This window comes from Parasteatoda tepidariorum, chromosome X1, assembly GCF_043381705.1.
Source record: "Parasteatoda tepidariorum isolate YZ-2023 chromosome X1, CAS_Ptep_4.0, whole genome shotgun sequence".
Classification (NCBI taxonomy): Eukaryota; Metazoa; Arthropoda; class Arachnida; order Araneae; family Theridiidae; genus Parasteatoda; species Parasteatoda tepidariorum.
In genome coordinates this window covers 5614791-5635577 of record NC_092214.1, presented here as the reverse complement: position 1 = coordinate 5635577, position 20787 = coordinate 5614791, and the positions used below count along the sequence as shown (strand labels likewise).

General features: G+C 28.1%; 1 protein-coding gene across 1 annotated transcript in view; it reads left to right on the top strand.

Moving 5' to 3' along the window:
* LOC107440096 (SCY1-like protein bma) overlaps positions 1 to 20787 on the top strand; it is an 811210-nt gene that overhangs the window by 46989 nt on the left and 743434 nt on the right. The window contains exon 2 of the mRNA XM_071187972.1: positions 5348 to 5435. The gene's annotated coding sequence lies outside the window, so the exon portion shown is untranslated. The remainder of the gene's footprint in view (positions 1 to 5347; positions 5436 to 20787) is intronic.

Genomic DNA, 20787 nt, shown 5'->3' with positions numbered 1-20787 from the left:
TATATATATAATATACATAAAGTTATTGTCGAGAGGAGGGATAAAACAGGTCACGTGTCAGAGAAAAGGATATTAATGTTTATTTATCCATTACTGTACAGAGAGCGATCCCCCAATTGAGGCAAAATCAAAGTGATTCAGCATTAAAATTAGGGAAAAGCCTGCAAAAATATCCTGATGAAGTCTTAAGTCACATGCAATAAGGGAATTATGATTTTTTATAGACCGTTCAAAAAATAGGTTGAGAGATTTCCTCTGTTCTCACGCTTGCCTAAGGGAAAAAATTGAAATTTTAATTCTAGAATACATTAGTCTAAATATAGAACCAAAAGACTTGATGTGAATAATAAAATGTGAAATCGCGTTTAATTTTGAATATGTTAGTTTAATTTTGAACTTATAGTTATCATAATTTTTACCCTGTAAGATTAATTTTGAAAAGGAAATATGTCTTATCATGTTTTCTAAATTAAAATTTGATAATATTTCATTTCAAGAAACATTAAATATTTTATAATCATAAAAAATATATTTAGCAAAGTCGTAATAAAAATACATTTTTTTGCATGCAGAAATTTATAAATTATGCTTTGAAAAGAGAAACAAAAGAAGATTAAAGACATAATTAGAATATTTTCTTATTATCAACAAATGATATTCTTTTATTATTCAAAGAAAAAAATGCACAATAGTTTTTTCTATTTATGTTTGACAAATCGAGTTCAGTTATGAAAGAGACGATTGGGAAAACTTGAGAGTTAAATTCACCAGAAAAATATTGCTTAAAAGCTTACTCTATGACATTTCGAAAAGAAAGATTTGTCAAAAAAAAGAGATGGAATTCATTTCCAAAAGTTAAAATAAGAATTCATACAATTTTTATGAAGAAAAAGAGATTTGTTCGATCAATAACCAGTGCAAGATTTGATCGGAAAAAGAGTTACCCTAAATCTTTTCTCAGCAAAAGTAAGGCTTAAACACAAAGGAATTGGAGATAGATACTCGGTATATAAGGTTCTTAGTATTTTTAAGCCTCTCTTCTTTTACTATAGAGTTAATTTTTTTTTACTTGCTTATTTTACCTTTTTCAGCAAAGGCAGATAAAATATATTTAAATTTATGATCATTGTATTACATGAAAGATCATTAAAATTCATTGCTGTAAGAATTCGATTTTGAAGGAACAGGAAAAGATAATGCTTTTTAACTTTCATGTAAATTACTCTCAAATTTAGTACAGTAGTACAGCATATAAGTTTAAATTCATAGATTTTTTTAATGAATAACAGATTTTACTTAAAAATTCTAAGAAATAGCTGTTATGGCTCATTTATTGGAATTGTTTAAAAAATTTATGAAGCTAAAGTATTGAATTTAAGGGACAGTCCAATATGATTTTTTCAGAAAAAGGCTGGGTTTTATTCGGAATTTCTAAATTTTGTTACAAATTAAATAAAACAATTTCCACTTCTCTGAATTTGAAATATTATACATGTTTGCTGTAGTTGAGATTAGCTAGTTAGAATGTAACAATAATAATACTGCATATAAGTACTAATTAGAAGGCAAATTTTCTCAGTTTTACAATGTCATCTCTTGAGCCGTGATGGCTCAGGGGATAGAGTGAATGAGGTGAACCGGGTTCGAATCCCGACGATGGCTGGTCGATACGAATTCCGCTTCTTTGCACCGACCACAGTGTTGACGTGAAATATCCTCAGTGATGGATGAATCATGGGCTAGAGTCTTCTTTCCGACAAGCTAACCGTGGGAGGTTCTCGTGGTCTTCCTATCCATGTAACGCAAATGCGGGCTAATTCCATCAAGAAGTCCTCCACGAAGGCAAAATTTCTCCCAATACTTGATACAGGAGTTCCCTTGTCTTCTGGTTTTAGTTCAAAGTTACAAGGCTACGGAGCTGAACATTAGTAGTCGTGAACATAAAAATTGGGTCGGCTATTCAGCGACGGTTATAAAATAAAATAAAATGTCTATCCCTGGTTTGTTGAGGAGGATTTCAACTCTTTTTTAACGTATAATAAAAGCTAACGTTCCATTGCTTTATTTTCATTTATTTAACTTTTTAAAAATTGATTTATAATCAATTTTTAATTTTTCGAATACCATTTAATGTATTTACCTGAGGAAATACTATTTTCTCTTTTTACATTTAAAAAATAATTAAGGAATGTTACAAAAAAATGGGAAAATTTGCGCAGATGTCAATTGCGTATGTTGGTGTTAAAATACGACATTTTACGTGCGTAAAATTGACTCAAAATACAATATATTCATGCGTATTATAATTTCTAAATCTCTGTGTTAGTAGTTTAATTGTTCATTTTATGTTGCCGAATGTACATTTTTGGATAATTCAATTAGAGTAACGGCGAAAAATACAAATCTTGGAAAACATTTCTTTCTGGGCGTGATATACTTCCGCAAAAAATGACGATTCATAAATCCATATTAATAAAAACAAGTACTGAATATTGTCATTCAGACAATGCTTTTAATACTACAGTTTTCCCAGAATCATATTTTTAAATAGAAACGTTTTGAACTTTCTGCTTTTGTTTCAATAATTACAAATATTTTCGCGACCGACAAATAGATGGCGCTTAACAGTACTAGTATGAAATTCAGAAAAATCACTTGTAAAGGAATAATAGGAGATTCAAATTGAAAAGACTAGCCCATTTTGTAGGAATCAATTTTACAAATTTTGAAGCATGAATTAGATTAAACTTATAATAAGTCAGCACTTAAAGAGCTGTTATATTTCTTGTCAAAAATTAACATACTTACGTTTTTTTTTCTTTCTTTGTCTTCGTATTATACGTTTTTCCTTTTATTTTATTTTACATTATATCCACATTCATTTGGGCTTATGTAAGACACGGTTTTAATTTTTGGTTAAACTTATAATTTTGGAAATTTTCTTATGTATAAATAGCCACACAAAATAAAACTTTAGGATAAGAGCATTTCTTGTTATTTCGGTTGAGAATCAACAGCTAAACCATAACAGTGAAATTTGTAGTTTAATATTAGCCCTAATTCATCATTTTTCAAAATAAACTTGCCTGATTTTTTTAGTGTAGCATTGTTTTCCCGATAAATAGGGATTTTTGGTATTTATAAATGCATAATTTTGTTGGATTTGTATGTTTTGTTTTGAGTCTTGATATGATTTTGGCTGTGTTTTCTCCTTAAATTTGACTTATAGAAAAGTGTACGAAGATTGCATTAACAGCCATAATTGTATTCAGGTATGAGCTTTTAAAAATACTATATCAGTCACATAAAAAAGATTAATATTTTAACGTACTTAAGTTTCATGTTATTAGCTAATTTCACAATTTCTATTCATATTACTTCATGCAACTTCATGCTATTTATATTTCAAACGTCTTTTAATTTTTATTAATTTAACTTTTATTCATTTTATTTATGTAGTAACAGACCAATAATATAGAAAATTAAAAATTTATTTTTTCATTAAGAAAAATAAGTAAATAAAATGAATAAATAAAATAAAATAAATAAATAAAATGAAATAAAGTAAAATAAATAAAAAACTATTAATAAGAAGAACGCACTAAAATTTATGCTTCTCAAAAGATATCATCAATTCAAATCATTTTGTTTAGAAAATTTAGGTATTGATTACTAGGTGTTCCTAAATCTCGGAATACTGCTATAATAATGCACTTAGAGATTAGTCAGCTTATTAAAGTAATTCTCCCAATGAAAAGTTATGATGCTGTTCAAATTTCTCTTTTAAAAATATGTTAGGAAAGAAATAAAACTGTTTGAGCAATTGATTTTAGTTCTTTTTTATCAATGGAGATTTTTTGCCATTAATGGTCTTTAGGTGAAATCATTTTCTCATTATCACAATTTTTCAATTTAACTTTTTATTAATAAATATAGTGAATCCAAGATTTTTTTTTTAGAATAAGTAATTTTAAATCAGCATCAAGCAGTGTATTTGGTGCGTAAAATGTGAAAGCAGTTTTTGGTAAATTTCTTACAAGTATATTACTTCGCTTTGCTATTATGCTTTGCTTTATCTCAATTTATATAAGTAAAAATCTTAAAGCAAGTTTAAAATTTTTACTTTTGAAATGTTCTATGGCATCTTTAAAAACTTTTGCTTTTTAATTTGAATTTTGAAAACTATGTGTGAAATATTTTTGCATAATTTAGTCTCATAAATTATATTTTCAGGTGTAAAGGACCTTATTTATTAAATAAATAATCCTTTGAAATTGAAGCAGTAAGATATTACTTAGTTAAAACATTCATTCGCTTATGAAATATAAAAATTGAAAATAGCAGTAAACATGCTCTCTATTTTCTAGGTGCCCATTTTCAATAAAAGTGAAAAAAAAAATCAATAAAACAAACACAATAAAAATGATTTCAAAAATAAAACGCTAATTTGCCGCTTGAAAGTGAAAAATAAAGGTGGGAAACAAAACTAGAAAAATCCTAATAGCCTAGACAAAAAGAAGATGAAAAACAGTAAATAAAAATCACAGTGGCTGAGAGGGACAAATCAGGGTAAAGTGCATTTCCCTGCACTATGCAGAGGTAGTGATTAACTAATGTCAACATTAGTTTTGTTAACGTCAATAGTAGGGAAAGTAATAGTCAGTGAAACTTATTTCAAAGTCTAATCACATAGCTATATTTCAATAGTTAACAACAGATAATTTAATGTTTATTACAATTTGATGTTTTCAATTATTAGACAAGGAAGATAACGTATAAATTAGAGATATAAATAAGTTACACACGCATAAAAATTCTGGTAAAATTACTTTACTGTATGGTAATGACAATTCTGGGGAAAAAAAATTTCTGGTTAATAAAACCATTCATTTGGAATTGTTTCGTTCATATAGTCAGGGTTTTCCGGAAATTCTGGTATTTAAAATTACAATGCTTATTACCACACTTTCAGTAGAAAATTAAAAATTAAAAAGTAAATTTGACCGAAAAATATTTTTATGCCATGCTTTAATGTATCATGATAAAATTACCAAATTTTATCACGCGTTACAAAAACCATATTTAATATTAATTTTCCAAAAATCATGATCAAAGTGCTTCGGTAAAAATTGCCAAGCTTTTTGGAGTTCCCATAGAGTAAGAAACACAATAAATTTAACCATATTCTGGTAGTTCTGACCAAACTTTTTTCTTAATGTAGATTCAAACATTTCTTATAAACCGAGTTAGGAAATAAGAGGAAAGTAAACTAAAATTTATATACTTTTAAGTTATGACTGTTTTAAAAAAATTATTAACAAAGTTAAGGAATATATAATCTTTTTAGGTGAAATTTAGGGAAGCTGCAGGTTGCAAAAGTTTTTAATTCCCATGAAGATCATGATTCCAGATCATGGGGAAAATTGAAAAATGGGGTAAGTGCTTTCTTTTCATCTTTGAATTTATTTCTAATGATAACATAACTTCTTTATTGACAAATATTATACGTTAGAGAATGTAATAAATCTTCCATACAAAATCGAAACATTTCTTAAAAACAAGACAAACATGCAATTAACAAAAAAGCTCACTGCATACTCAATTCTGATTTCATCCGCAGTTTATGACCTTTTCGAAATCCCCACCATCCCTAACATGCCCATAATCTTTCTAGCTCCCCCTAAAAGCCTTCTCCGCCCACTCGGGGGCGATAACGTCCATATTGGGAACCTATAAGTTAAAAGCTCTTGTTAATCATTTCTCTTATCGCTCTTGTTAATCATTTTCAAAATGGATGAACTTAATAATATGTTGGTGTCGTTGAAATAGCTTTTAACGAGACATTTAACACGCACCTCATATCCCAGGATGAGGTAAGTGTCCTAAACACAAACATCGACTCGATATCCTAAAATTGGGTAATCAGATTCCAGTGCTCATTTAATTAAAATAGCCATGTGTTTCTCTAGTGACTCAGCCTTAAATTCAGAAACTCTCTGAAAGCAAGCATTAGAACAGAACCTTACATACCGAGTTTTGTTTGTGCAATCAATACTTTTTGGGATATCTTTAAGTGTAAAATATATTTTGAATATTAAACCTATCACTCATGAATTAAACTAAGAAATTTCTGCTTTTAAATTAAATTTTTTTATTTAATATTTCAATTAAAAAGTTTTTGCTAACATTAAACAAAATTACGATCACGAAACGAAAACGATTAAACGAAATATTCAAGTGACTTTTTCTTGCTTATTTAATATTTAAATGCGAAAATTTCCGAGACAGTCGATGAAAAATGAGTTTTTTCTGTTTTCTTTTTTATTATGAAAAGTGAATTCAAGCGAGAATAATTTTATTTGAACTATATTAATTATTAAAAATATATCACTCAATAATATTTACTCAAAGAATGAAATATTTTCCTTGCATTCCATTTTTTAAAGATTTTATTAATTATTTTTAAACTAAATTGTTACAATATTTACTATAGGAAAATAATCTGAAATCATCACTTGAAAAAACTTATTAATACTAATTTTAGGATGAATTCGAATTAGGCTTAACAGAGGCAGCGGATGTAAATAATTATTAAAAAACCAGATAAAATAGTTCTCTGAGATTTAAAATTAAAATATAATTATCCTTATTAGATAACTAAAAATATACATACATATTTAAATGCAAATTTTTTGTTCACGAATATTAGCATTTAAAATGACAACAAACTTTGGCCAGCTTCCTCCAGATTGTAAACACACTGTTCGGGATATTCTACTTGGCGCTTCTTGATATTCAGATAGCGCCAACAGTGGTGTTTTCGGAACAAAAATAATTCTCGTATGGTGTAAAAGCGTGAGAGTTTGGTGTAAGATTATTCAATTTTAAGAACTTAGATTCAAATTAGTCCTTTTAAATCGTTTATGGATGTTAGATTTGGTGTTAACCCAAAACAAAATGTTCTTTCGCACTATGTTTTGGGTTGTTCAACATCATATTCGGTTGATATAACACCCCAGTTTTTATTGTGTTTGCAGACTCAAGCAAACTGAAGCAGACTCAAAACTTCAAATTAAATTTAAGGTACATTTAAATTAATAAAAAATAGAATTAAGAAAAATAATAATTAAAATTTTTTCCTCTTCAACACAGAATTTTGAAAATTTATTTGTTTAGAATGCATTTTAAATAAAGAGATTTTATTAATAATTACGTTAATAAATTGATTTTTTATTACTGTTTAGTCATTAAAATCGATGCAACTATATAAATATCTTTGTTTTGTCTTTTACGAAATAAGATTTGCATTTGATCATCGATATTAAATGACATATTTTTTCCATCATGGAAAACAAATATTTATAATTGGAAGTAATGCTTTTTTTAAAACTCAACACTCAATTTACATCTTTTGGTGCAGTTCATATTTTAATAATTTTTTAATAAAAAAAAACACTTTTCATCACTCTAAGTATATATTACTGTAAACTTTATGGTGTAATATTTTGCGGAAAAAATGGATATTACGGTAAAACGGATAGTATGGAATATGCGCCCAAATTGCCGGTACTTAATAGCGTAATTTGACCCGGAATTTATTTTTACAGTGTTGGGTTTTAATAAAAGAATCTACTGTTTGTTATTTTTAAACTTCGTTTTTAGTGAAATTTCAGTCCTTAATGAGTAAAGATGGCTTTATAATTTTTAATTATTTATCTTGGGTATATCAAAGAAAGATAAATGAAATTTGAGATAGTTGTTTATAATTTGTTTAGGGGGAAAATTTTTTGCTCAAATGCATTTATCTATGCTTGAAATTATGAAGAAAAATCATATAATTTAATATTTTTCTTAGCAATATGATTATGTAACTAATGTTTGTCATAATTAAAGTCAATGAAGCAGTTAAATAGAAGCTTTCGTTAGTTATCTTTTCAGCATTTATCCATAGAATGTGGATGTTTTTTTAGAGATTCATTCTTTCCATAGATATAACGGAAAAAAATTATTTCATTAATAATAGATTATAGGCCTGACAGAAAAACAATTCTTATAAAAAACAACAAAAAACATGACCCTCTCACAAATTTATGAAATGAGAAAGTAATTATTCCAATTGAGTGTCAGTATAAACTCCTTACTTTTCGTTAAAAGAAAAATTAATGTAAGCATCTTTGCTAGGCCCAAAGGCAAAGCCCATTGATTACAGTCAACTTAATGCAATTACTGAATATTTACGCTATCAAATTCCAATTACGAATATTTTACTGTGGAATATTAAAAGTGCATGCACTTATCTATTTTGAATTAACTCGTGGCTTTTTTTATGTGTTAACTCAAGTGGAAATTATTAAGATAAATTTTTACTTTAATTTTCTTTTGTAAATGAGTTATTTTAACTTAAATATGTTAGCATATAAGTTTTAAATTATTCCTAAATAAATATCTTTGAAACAAATTTAAAAGAATTAGTACGATTTAATGCAAAGTAAACTAAAACATTTATTTATTTTGAACGATATTGCTCCACAAAAACTGACACAGCGAAAAAAAAGGGACTTGTAAGGATTTTATATTTAATCCATTTAAATATTAATGAATTTATATTTAATTCATTAATAGGAATATGACATAATTCAACATCCAAATAAAGTTAGATCGAATTTGATTAGCATTACTAAAATATCGATCAAATTTGCAGTATATTTAATATTGCGTAATTAAGTTTAAAAACAATAATTTTGCATGATAATATGGTTTATCTTTGCACTGCATTAAGGATGCATCAAAAATAAATAACATTATGGTTCAGCAAGTCTTAAATTTTTTTTAACAGGGCTTAATAGAAATGAAATAAACAGTTCAAGAAATGCTAATATGAGAAACATAAGAAATAGTATGACGAAACATTTTTTTTTAATTTTGACGAATTTTGAAGATTTTGTCTCTTTAACGATAGTTTTTCTTGAAGCATATACCAGGAAACAGTTACGTCAAAAACGACTAAAGTTTCGTGATATTTGAGTATCCATTTCTTACTGTGTATATATATATTAATTTTGAGATATTACGAATAATAATTGTTAAAATTAAAAAGTAAATGCGATACAAAATTATTGTAGTTTAATTACAAAAAACACACTCATATCCTGTAATCTAAATGAATATTGTTTTGTAATTATTGCCTTTAATAAAATCAAATGAGTAACTTCAAATAGATTCAAATTTTAAATTAAATAAATGATTTAGGATGAAATATAATCTTCACCGTCAAATATCAAGAAATGTTCATGCCGTATTTCAATTTGAAAAATAAACGATACCGTTTTATTTCAGAACCATTTATAATAAATTAAAATTCATTTGAAAATCTCACAAAAGAAAACAAAATCTGATAAGACAATCATTATTTAAAGGGAAAAAAAACAAATAATAAAAACAGAGAATGATGTACATACATTAAGACCGTAAAAAAACATCCGATGTTACTCAATAAATGAGGATATTAGTGAGAATATTCACAGCAAATGAGACATTTAGAATAATCCTCTCATTTCTTTGAAAAAGATTTCATTTTCTGTCTCCTTTCTATTTATCAGAGTCTAGGGGAAACATATAAAATGAAAGATAACGACCTCGTTTACAGTTTTCTTCAGCTTTAAATCTCGGTTTCAAATGTCGTTTTCTAGAAGCAATAAGTGCTAAAAGTACTTTGATGACTGAGAGGTAGGTTTGGTACGTGCTTTTTTCTAGAATGTTAACTTATATATTGTAAGATCTTGGATGACTCATGAACTGCAAGTGTTAGGTGTGGCTCATTTGTCTACTTATTGCCTGTCACTAGTATATTTTATGTTGCTTTAGATATGAATATCCATGAACGTGGTATTTCTCGGTAGTTTAAAGCTACTTTATGTATGAATTGGTAATTCTTCATTTTATTTAATTATTCATCAAATATTGATTTTTTGAATGACTTGTGAGCTGTTGATCTAGCTTATTGGCCTACGTATTGTTCGTCTCCAGTATATTTCATGTTGCTTTAGATATGAATATCCATGAACGTGATATTTCTCGAAAATTTAAAGCTACTTTATGTATGATTGGTAATTCTTCATTTTGTTTAATTATTCATCAAATATTGATTTGTTGAATGACTCGTGAGCTGTTGGTTTATCTTATTTGCCTACTTATTGTCTGTCACTAGTGTATTTTATGGTGTTTTAAATATGAATATCCATAACATGGTATTTCTGTTACGTTATGTGTGAAATGGTAATTTTTTATTTCATTTAATTATTCATCAAGTATTGATTTGTTGACTCGTGAGCTGTTGGTCTAGCTTATTTGCCTACTTATTGTCTGCTGCTCGTCTATTTTATGTAGCTTTAGATACGAATATCCATAAACATGATATTTCTGCTACGTTATATTGGGGATTTTTCATTTCATCAAATATACATTTGTTGAATGACACGCGAGCTGTTGACGTGCCTTATTTGCCTACTTCTTGCCTGCCAATAGTATATTTTATGTTGCTTTTGATACGAATATTCATAAACGTAGTATTCTTGAAAGTAAAATACTACTTCCTGTTTGTAGAAGTGATTCTTTATTACATACAATTATTCATCAACTTTAATGTGTTGAATGACTTATCAACTGTTGGTCAGTCTCCCCTTATTGTCTGTTACTAGTGCATTTTATATTGTCTTAGATAAGATCTATTCACAATTATCAGAAAATTGAAGATACTTTAAAAACTAGAGATTTTTTAAAATTATTCATCACACTTCATGCGCAGAGATTGTTTTTTTAAGTGTAACTTATTATTCATAAATTGAATAATATAGTAAAAATAAATATTTGATGAAAAATAAAATCACCTCCACTTTACCATGTGCATTAAAGAAATGGAGATGTATTTATCATTTGTAGTTTTAAAGGTAACAGTTTGTCGTTTGTATTTGCTATTTACTATTCGTAGTAGAAAGTAACAGTTTCAAATGTATTTATAAAATTTTTTAATTACAAATTACATACCGAGACATTTTCACGTTTTTTTCTCTTTTTTGTAAGTAGGGGAGAGTNATTTGTAGTTTTAAAGGTAACAGTTTGTCGTTTGTATTTGCTATTTACTATTCGTAGTAGAAAGTAACAGTTTCAAATGTATTTATAAAATTTTTTAATTACAAATTACATACCGAGACATTTTCACGTTTTTTTTCTCTTTTTTGTAAGTACAGTATGAATTTTTCGTTTCTATACGGCACGCATAAACTGTTTATACTTTAAATGTAAATCTTTATTATTTCAATATCAAACAGCTTTTATGTTTATCTTTTTAAAAATTCATAGATACAGTAAATTATAATAGTTGAATTATTTCAATACACCTAGTCACTTAATTACATATTACTCTGCAAAAAATTCCTGATAAATTACTGTAAAAAGTACCGGAACAATGGGTGCATCATTCGTAAAATAAACTTTGCTGCTAAACTCTTTTTTTACCTTAAAATATTATACCGTAATTTCGACAGTAATATATTTATTTAATTAGAGTAATTCAGTGATTTTAAGGTAATTACAGTAAAAATTACGGGTTTTCATATGTTTTGTTCTGTAACATGTTTCAGTAAAAATACCGGTATTTTTTTATTGTAATTCTATCCTGAATTTTTTACAGAGAGGGACAATTTCTGACATATTTTGATAGTTAAAGGAATCTTTGAGCCGAAAGTCACACATATCCTGTCCAAAACCAGCTTAACGTTCAAACTTCAGGACTCAAATTATTGGTACAAATTAGCATGAGTTTTGATTATGGCCATTTAAAATATCTTATACTTGCTTGTGGAGCTCTGCTCTTATATTATTACAACGAGGCTCATACAAACTCTTGTGATTCCCTGTATAAGAACTTTGTGAAAAATAAAAGTATTCGCTATGCGGTGTTTTCTGTATAGTTAAAAATTATTTCTATGAACTATCGTAGAGAAAGAGACGATGCTATTGTATACATGAGATATTTTAAATAGTTTTATTGCTTTAGCTTGACTTTTATTGAACGGGAACTAGTTTCTTACTAAGAATTAGAACTTTTCTAAATTACTAGCCATTGGAGGAAATGTTCGGACCTTGTCATAATAACACACCATATAATCCCAATGGTATCTTTTGATAGGGAGTTTTTGTTATAACAGTATTGTAATGTCGTTCGTGGTGTTGCAAGATAATGGGGATATTTCTCTTATGGATGAAAAAAAGTAGTCGTTGCTATAGACTTATTTTCCCCTTAAGATTTAGTCTACTTTGTGCAGTTTATTTCGTAAAGATTTTTTGATTTCTAATGGTTTGTATAAATTGTCTGATGCGTGGTTTTATTAAATTTTACTTTTTTCTTTAATCATAATTATAGCTATAGAAGAGCATTTTATTACTTTTTTTTAATTAAAATGAAATACGTTATAAATTTGAAGTTTTTAAGTTTGTTCTTTAAAAAAAACTTTTTAGGCGGAGAAATTTTTCAGTCTTTCCTAGTAATGTGCATTATATCTGAAAATTTTATTCGCAAGAAGGAAGCTCATTTTACTTTCTGAGAATTAAAGGGGTCAAGTTCGTGGGTTCGATCCCCGCCGGCTGAAGACTCCCCGTCTAGTAAATGGTGACTGATGCACGTTAAGTCCGTCTAGTCGCAAAGTCCACCATGTTCTCAAAGCAAGTCATACCTCTTGTGGTAATGATTCAGGAGTTCCCTTGTCTTCTGGATTGGTTCTAAATCACAAGGCTGCGCAGTTGAACATTAGTAATCGTAAATCCGAAACTGGGTCAGCGACGGATATAAAATATAGAATATAAAATCAAATCGAAGGGGTCATGAAGATTGGGGTCCCAAAATTTCGCAACCAACAGTGGCTAGAAGCACTGTTAGAAATTTCTCGGAAAAAATGATTAAATAACAATTTGTTTAATTGTTATTTGACTATATTCAAACAAAATGTCCAAATAAGCATAAATAAGATAGTATTCAAACTGTTAACTATGAGTAAAACCATATATATACTGTTTTCGCTTTATAGGTTAAAAACCCGGAACCACCTAATGAAGTCACTTAGCTCCTGTCATCTAGGTATATATTGTAGCTGAAAAGGCCAATAAGTCAATCTCATGACCAACTGAACGAGACGTTAACACCCCAATATTTCCGCTTGATAAACCACAACCTAACTACAATACTCATAGCTTAACATAAAGTCTTAATGTCCAGTTATATTTCTTTATTACGGTTTTGAAACCATGCTAGTTGTAAATGGATAAAAAACAGTATAATTTTGTATTCATGGTTTTTTAACCATGCTTGTTTTAAACGGTTTCAAAACCGTAGAGGTAAAAAATGCTCTTTGCCATAAACTTTACCGTTAATTGGATGAATGGATAGCTGCTGGTTATTTTACCATAATTTTAGAATGAATATCCTAACAGAGTGGACAGCGATGTACCCACCGGTCACCCTTACTTCCCAGACAGTACCCACCGATCTGAAGTATGCTAAGCTTTAAGCCACCATTGAGTATTGAACCCTAGTTCTTAACCACGGCAGCTCAGTGCCTTATCTACTGAGTCAACGCGGCTATTAAATCTTAAAAGTAAAGCATTCTCACTACAGAGCAATGTGAGACAATGGGTCACGGAGGTCAAAGCTCCGAAATTCCTGATGAAGGGTATGATGGTAGCAATATGGTCAGCATAAATCCTTCGAAACATATTTTTAATGAATAAATTATTTTTAAAATTTTTAATGCATTAATTTAATGCATAAAAATAATGAATAATAATTTAATACATAATGCATTTTATGCATTTTTAATGCATAAAAAAAGGCAAAATTTTTCTAATTGAATAAATTTTAGAACTGATTTTTAAACTAAAAATTATGTGACTACACAAATTCTTATTAAAATCCTTTTCACATCAGTTTTGCTTTATATGCCATATTTGCATATTAACACCTTTAAAACAAGCAGCCTTTACTGAAAAAAAAAATAATTATTTATAAATTTTGTAGTTAAATTTCAAATGAAGCTAGGTATTTAAATAAGAAAACTCTTTCTAAAAATAATTCTAAACCAGTATTTTTTCTATTTTCCTTATAATGCATTCTATTTTTATAATTTTTTTTTTTTGGTGAAACTAAGGAAGAATTCGATCAACTTCTTTCATAATAAAAATCTTGCAGCTGATCTTCTATCGCGTTTTTTTTTAAGGTAATCATAATTTTTGTCTTTCCATAATCATATTCGATCTCCTTTCTGTTCAGCTAAAATTCCAATCGCATTCTCTAGAAGTCTTGAGATATCCTCATTCATAATTTTCTAATTTTCTTTCACCAACCTAAAGGGATTATTTCTTGTTGACGAATGAATAAGTAATGTAAATAGTTAGCGCGGTCAACTAATCACTGCATCTCTATTTTTATTATTTTTTTGGCTCTTTCATCGATTTTCAGAAAAGAAGAAAGCTCTTTTCGAAAATTTATAGATAGTTTGTTTGCCGAAAAGAGTACGCCAAAAATCTATTTAACAAAAGCAAGCTGGAAAGTGGTTGGGTCGATTGCTTATGTCAACAATTAGTCAAAGCTAATTCACCGTTTTTCCTTAGAGAAATAACTCCTATTAAAATTTTAATGAGCTTCAGTTTCTTGTGTTAACTATGTTCATTTTGAAGCTTTCTCAGAAGAGTTAGAGTGGCATTTTGTAGGTAAACATTATCTTTTTTTTTCTTCTTTCTTATTCTACCTTGAGATAATGTTCCTTTTTTATAGACTCAACTTTTTTAATGCAATGAGAAGATATTTCATTTATGAAGTCGATGTAAAGATACGCTTTTTGTTAAATGTCTTTTAAATTACATTTTGTATCATGATGATAAATGGTAATTGCTAATTTTATCCTTAGAAAGGGATTGGAAGTGGGATTTATATGTATAAAAATACAATTAATTTACGTTTATTTTGTCTGAGAGAATATTATTCGTAAAATAAAGTGATATATCAGAATCTGTAAAGTTATAGGTGTGTGTGTAAAAATCTTTAAGCAATCAATTTCTCAATTCTATAAATAATACCAATACATTAATCTTTTTCTTTAAAAGTTGTCCGAATAATAAGCAATTAAGCTTTTGAAAATGTACTCGTACGATAAATTTCTATAAAAATATTAAATATGTGCATAGGAAATATTTGAAAGGTAATTTCATGTTCAGATGATTCACATGATAAGTTCAGATGATTATTTGTTTTATAAGTTTCGTTTTGGAATATATTTCAAATTGGAATTATATACAATTTGGAATATATTTTCGTTTTGGAATATATTTCAAATTGGAATTGTATACAATTTGGAATATATTTTCGTTTTGGAATTATATTTCAAATAAAATGATTTTGGCGTCAGTGTTCTAGCTATAGTTATTGATGACATTTAATAAACTGTGTCACTAATTGTAGGATTATGCATGTAACTTAGAATCTTTGAATATTTTTTGAGAGCCGCGATTGCTCAGGAGATAGAGCGTTCGCCTTCCAATGAGGTGAACCGGGTACAAACCCATCGATGGCTGGTCGATACGAATCCACATCCAGCTTGCACAGACCGCAGGCCTGATGTGAAATATCCTCAGTGGTAGACCGATCTTGGGTTACAGTCCCCTTACAGTCAGACTAACCGTGGGAGGTTTCGTGGTTTTCCTCTCCTCTGACGCAAATGCGGGTTAGTTCCATTACAAAAATTTTCCACGAAGGCGAATTTCTTCCAATACTTGATCCAGGAGTTCCCTTGTCTTCTGGATTGGTTCAAAATTGCAAGGCTACGGAGTTGAACATTAATAGTCGTGAACCCAAATATTGGATCGGCAGTTCAACGACGGTTATAAAATAAAAAAATAAAACAAAATATTTTTTTTTGAAAAAGATGCGTAATGCAGCAGTAACATGATTAACTATAGAATTTTTGTATTTTTCAGATGAGAAAAGCTTTTTTCAAAAGTGAATAGGTAGTTTTTTCGCCAAAAGAAGTACCTAAAAATCTATTAAAAAGCAAGCTAGAAAGTGGTTGGGTTGATTAGTTATGTCAACAATTAGTCAAAGCTATTTCCCCGTTTTTCCTTAGAGAAATAACTCCTATTAAAAATTGCGCTAACTACGCTCATTTTGAATCTTTCTCGGAAGAATTAGAGTGGCATTTTGTAGGTAAACATTTTATTTTTTTCTTTCTTATTCTTCCTTGAGATAATGTTTTTTTTAAAAGACTCTACTTTTTTAAAGCAACAAGCTTTTTCTAAAATATCTTTTAAATTACATTTTGTATCATGATGATAAATGGATATAGCTAGTTTTATCCGTAGAAAGGGATTAGAAGTGTTATTTATATGCCTAAAAATAAAATTAATTTAAGTTTATTTTGTTTGGAGGAATATTATTCGCAATATTAAGGCAGGAGTGTGTGTGAAAAATCTTTAATAACTCAATTTTCAAATTCAATAAATAATATCAATACATTAACCTTTTTCGTTACAAGTTGTTCAAATAATGAACAAACTTCTGAAAATATCATGTGATAAATTCCTATAAAAATATTAAATATATGCGTATAAAATTTTTGAAAACAGATAATTTCATTATGCAGTTGTAGAAACAGTTAAGATGATATTTCTTTTCATAAATATCTTTCAGGTATTATATTTTAAATAAAATGATTTTGGTGCCAGTGTTCCAACTATGGTTTAATGATGACATTTACTAAACTGTGTTACTAGTTGTGGGATTATGTATGTAACTAAGAGCCTTTGAAAAACTTTTTGAAAAAGTATATTGTATGATGTAGCAAGCAGTGACATGATTTACTAAGGAGTTTTTGAATTTTGATGATGTTGAAATTCTTATTATGTTTTTCAAATATGTGAAAATTATTATTATTTTTTTAACTTCCACTGTCTATTTAATATTGTTACTTTTCAACTGCGTATTCAGCTAAATTAGTAGGACGTAACCTTTGTCGAATTCATATCATATCTATTATGACAAATCTCTACCACTTGTTCTATATCTGCTTACAATGCTGTACCTGTGCAACATCTCGTTTAAGTTTTAAATAAATTTTACTATTTAGGGTTTTAAACCTAAAGCAATGTCTATTTCATCACAAAAGAATGCACTCATTATTTTAATATTTTGAGGTATTTATTGTGCATTTCTGGATGTTGAAAAAGGTATCTGAATTTGATCCCAGTGTTGATCAGCCAGCTTTAGAACGATGGGTTACTACCGCTTTATCAGGAAAGTTAAGGCGGTCAATGCTGATCCTGCTATGGGTAACTAAAAGATGAAATTTCTAACCTCCATAATCTCCCGCAACTTAATGGAAATTCCCTCCATAATTTCCATTAAGTTGCGGGAATACTTAACAAGATAAGCCACGGTGGCTCAGGGATGGAGTGTTTACCTCCCAATGAGATGAGCTAGGATCGAATTCTAACGTTGGCTGGATGAATCGAATTTTGCTCCTGACTCGCACCCACCACAGTGCTAACGTATCATATCCTCAAAGGTAGATGGATGATGGGTTAGAACCCGTGGGAGGTTTTCGTGGTTTTCCTTTTCATGCAACGCAAATGCGGATTAGTTCCATCAAAAAGTTCTAGTTTGTCCCAATTCTTCATCAAGGAATTTATTTGTCTTCTGGGTTCAAATTTTCAGAATTTCAGAATTTGGTCGGCTATTTAGAGCAGGTTGTAAAATAAAATAAAATATTTAGCATCCTTTTAAAGATAATGGTAATATCGCATTCGATAATTAACCGCGAAATCCTGGAGCTGCTGCAGGAATTTAGCAAATAGTTTGAGTTTTTAATGGATTTTAAAAAGCATTGAAAGCTTTAAAAATCCTAAGATAAAGAAATACATATTTTTAATAGAAAAAATACGAATATTTAAAAGGAAAAATAATTTCTAAGAGAATTAATAAAATCTCGAGAAAATTCAACGAAAAAAATATTAATTTTTTTTGTTAATGACAAAGTTTTACTTTTTTAGTCAGTATGAGTTTACTTTAACAGATATATCTACTTAAACTAATTTTTTGAATTTCGGCTGAACAATCATCAAAACTGAAGACAAAAATGTGAGTAAATTTACATTTAAACTTAAAGAAGATATTATTAAAATCAAAATTTTTTTGCTTTAAGAGTAAAAAGAATTTTTGTTTGATTTTGGTATTAAATAAAGTTAAACTTAATGAGAAGACAGCTATAAATATTTAAAAGTTTTCAAACGATTTGAAAGAAATCTTTATTTGCACTTTTATTACTAGCTTCAATTTTACAATATGCCATTGTTTTATTAGTCAAATTGAAATAAAAACTAATGTTTGTAATGTTAAGGGTTATGCCAGTATATAGCAGTATTTTTCAAACACAGAAAATATAAACAAATTTATCATGGTTGAAAATAAATTAAGATACCAAAATGTAAGTTCCTTTTTCTCAAACACTATTAAACAAGATTTTTATTTTCAATACAAAAGGAAACAACTTTTAACCTTTCCTTTCATATATATGTTTTTAGATTTCTTGGAGGAAAAAAAGAAGCAAATATCGAAAAACGAAAAGTAATTCTTTCAAAATCTAAAACATTTTTAAATTATTCCAGTACAAAGTCTTTTGAAGGAGGAAAAGTTTTGAAAAGATATTTTTCTTTTAAGGAAATATATATANTATATATATACTGTAAACATGTATTTTGAAATTTACTGGTGCTTTTCTGTGATTTCACTGAACATTTTTACTTTATTAAAGGAAAAGTTCCATCTAGATAGAAGACGGAACTTAACGCGAAATTATTGGAAATTTGTCGGTTATTTTCAGTGAATTAGCAAAATGTTTTCGTATTCCGTGGAGAAATACCGTAGTCGTTGCAGAACGGAATATCTCCACCGAAGCCTGACGTCACAACATGGCGTTGGGCGTCTTGGAGTTCCATGTTAATGCAATGGTTTTTGACTATTATTTTCTTGGAAAATTTTTACAAATAAGTTTTCAATAGACAATTATTGCTGCTTTTACTTGTCACTGGCAGATATTATAGTTGGCTAAAATAATTGCAGTACAGATGCTTGCTTCTGTTATTAATTAAAGTCAGGCTTAAAAGAGTGTATTAGTATAAAAATAATAATAAAAGTTTATTAACTCAAACAATATTTAGATTTATGCTTATTTGTTCAAAACAATGCGAGAATATTTTTTTGTAAATTACTGTCCTTATTCTTAAAATATAAAATGACGCTGTACAATGTACAACACTTAAAAAAGTTAATCTTTGTTATTTATCAACTCAATTTTTGAATGTTATTTTATAAAAGAACTTTATATGACAGATGGCATAATTCACATCTCCAAATATCTTTCCTATAGCATGAGAAAGTAATCCAATTTGAAGTAATTTAAAGATTTTTTAAAAGTTGTTTTAGCTTAGCATATTCTTTTTACGATGAAAATTGTAGCTAAGTAACGGGGCATTCAGAGATAGGGGTAAATCAGTTTCACTATTTATTATATGAAATAATAAATATAGATCTTAAATATATTTTTTCCATCATGTAATTAATAATTGCCTGTACATTGCAAATTCAGGGTTGTGTTTGCAATCAAAAGCATTTCTATTTATTTTCGTTACCAGCATAATATTCTATTACTAGCATTACTTTATTTAACTTAGCAATAAATTAATTTTTTTTAATAATAAATATCTGTTTCTATTAAATGCATATATTAATATATAAATTTGAATGGATTTTAAATAAAAAAATACTGTTATTATTTAAAAATTATTTTAATAAATTATTTCAAAATAGGTGTTATAAATCATAAGAAAATAATTTGCCATTAACAATTTCAAAAATAATAGCATTTCAGAATTTCTTGGCAGAAATCTGCTTAGTTTAATATAAATTTTCGGTATCCTTACATGTTTTAATGTTTCATAGCTTGTGCTAATATGTTAATATTAAATTATTACGAGAATACAACAGAAGTGTTCAGATTTTTTAAACAAATAAATCAATAATATAACATATAAACAATAATATAGACAGCTGAAGTTTCCTCTGATAAAGATTCGGTCCTCAGTTTGATAAAAACAGCTTTCACCTGATTTCATTAAAATCTCTTCAAGGCTTTTATTTTAAAAATTGTATATTTCACTTAAAATTAATTCTTGAGAACTCTTATTATTTAGTTTGCTATATTGTGAACAAAATTCATGTTGCTTCTGTAAGCATGTGTTTTAGTATTATTTTAAGTCTATGAAACACAAAGCTTTTTTCGCAGATGCTTTTCTGAAGTAGTAAAGAGTAATGTTTGTTTGTCCCTAAGAGAAGAGAGTTTGAATGTATCAGACTTTTTTACATAAAAAAGAGACATGCGCAACAGCAAAGAAGCAATTACGGTGTGATTTCTGGAAGAGATGGGCATCTCTTTCATTGCTTAGTCATACTCTTTTGTGCATTCCTTGGTAATTAAAATTGTGTAATCAAATACTAGTCACAATTGACTAATGACACAAATTTAAAGCGAAAATCTTTATTGTCTGTTACTGCACTATAAAGTAAAAGACATAACTGTGGGAGGTATATTTAAAACACGTAATTTAAATTTTTATGTGTATTATTTTGCATTTATATATATATATATATGTAAATGCGAATTTTATTATATTTATTTATATATATATATA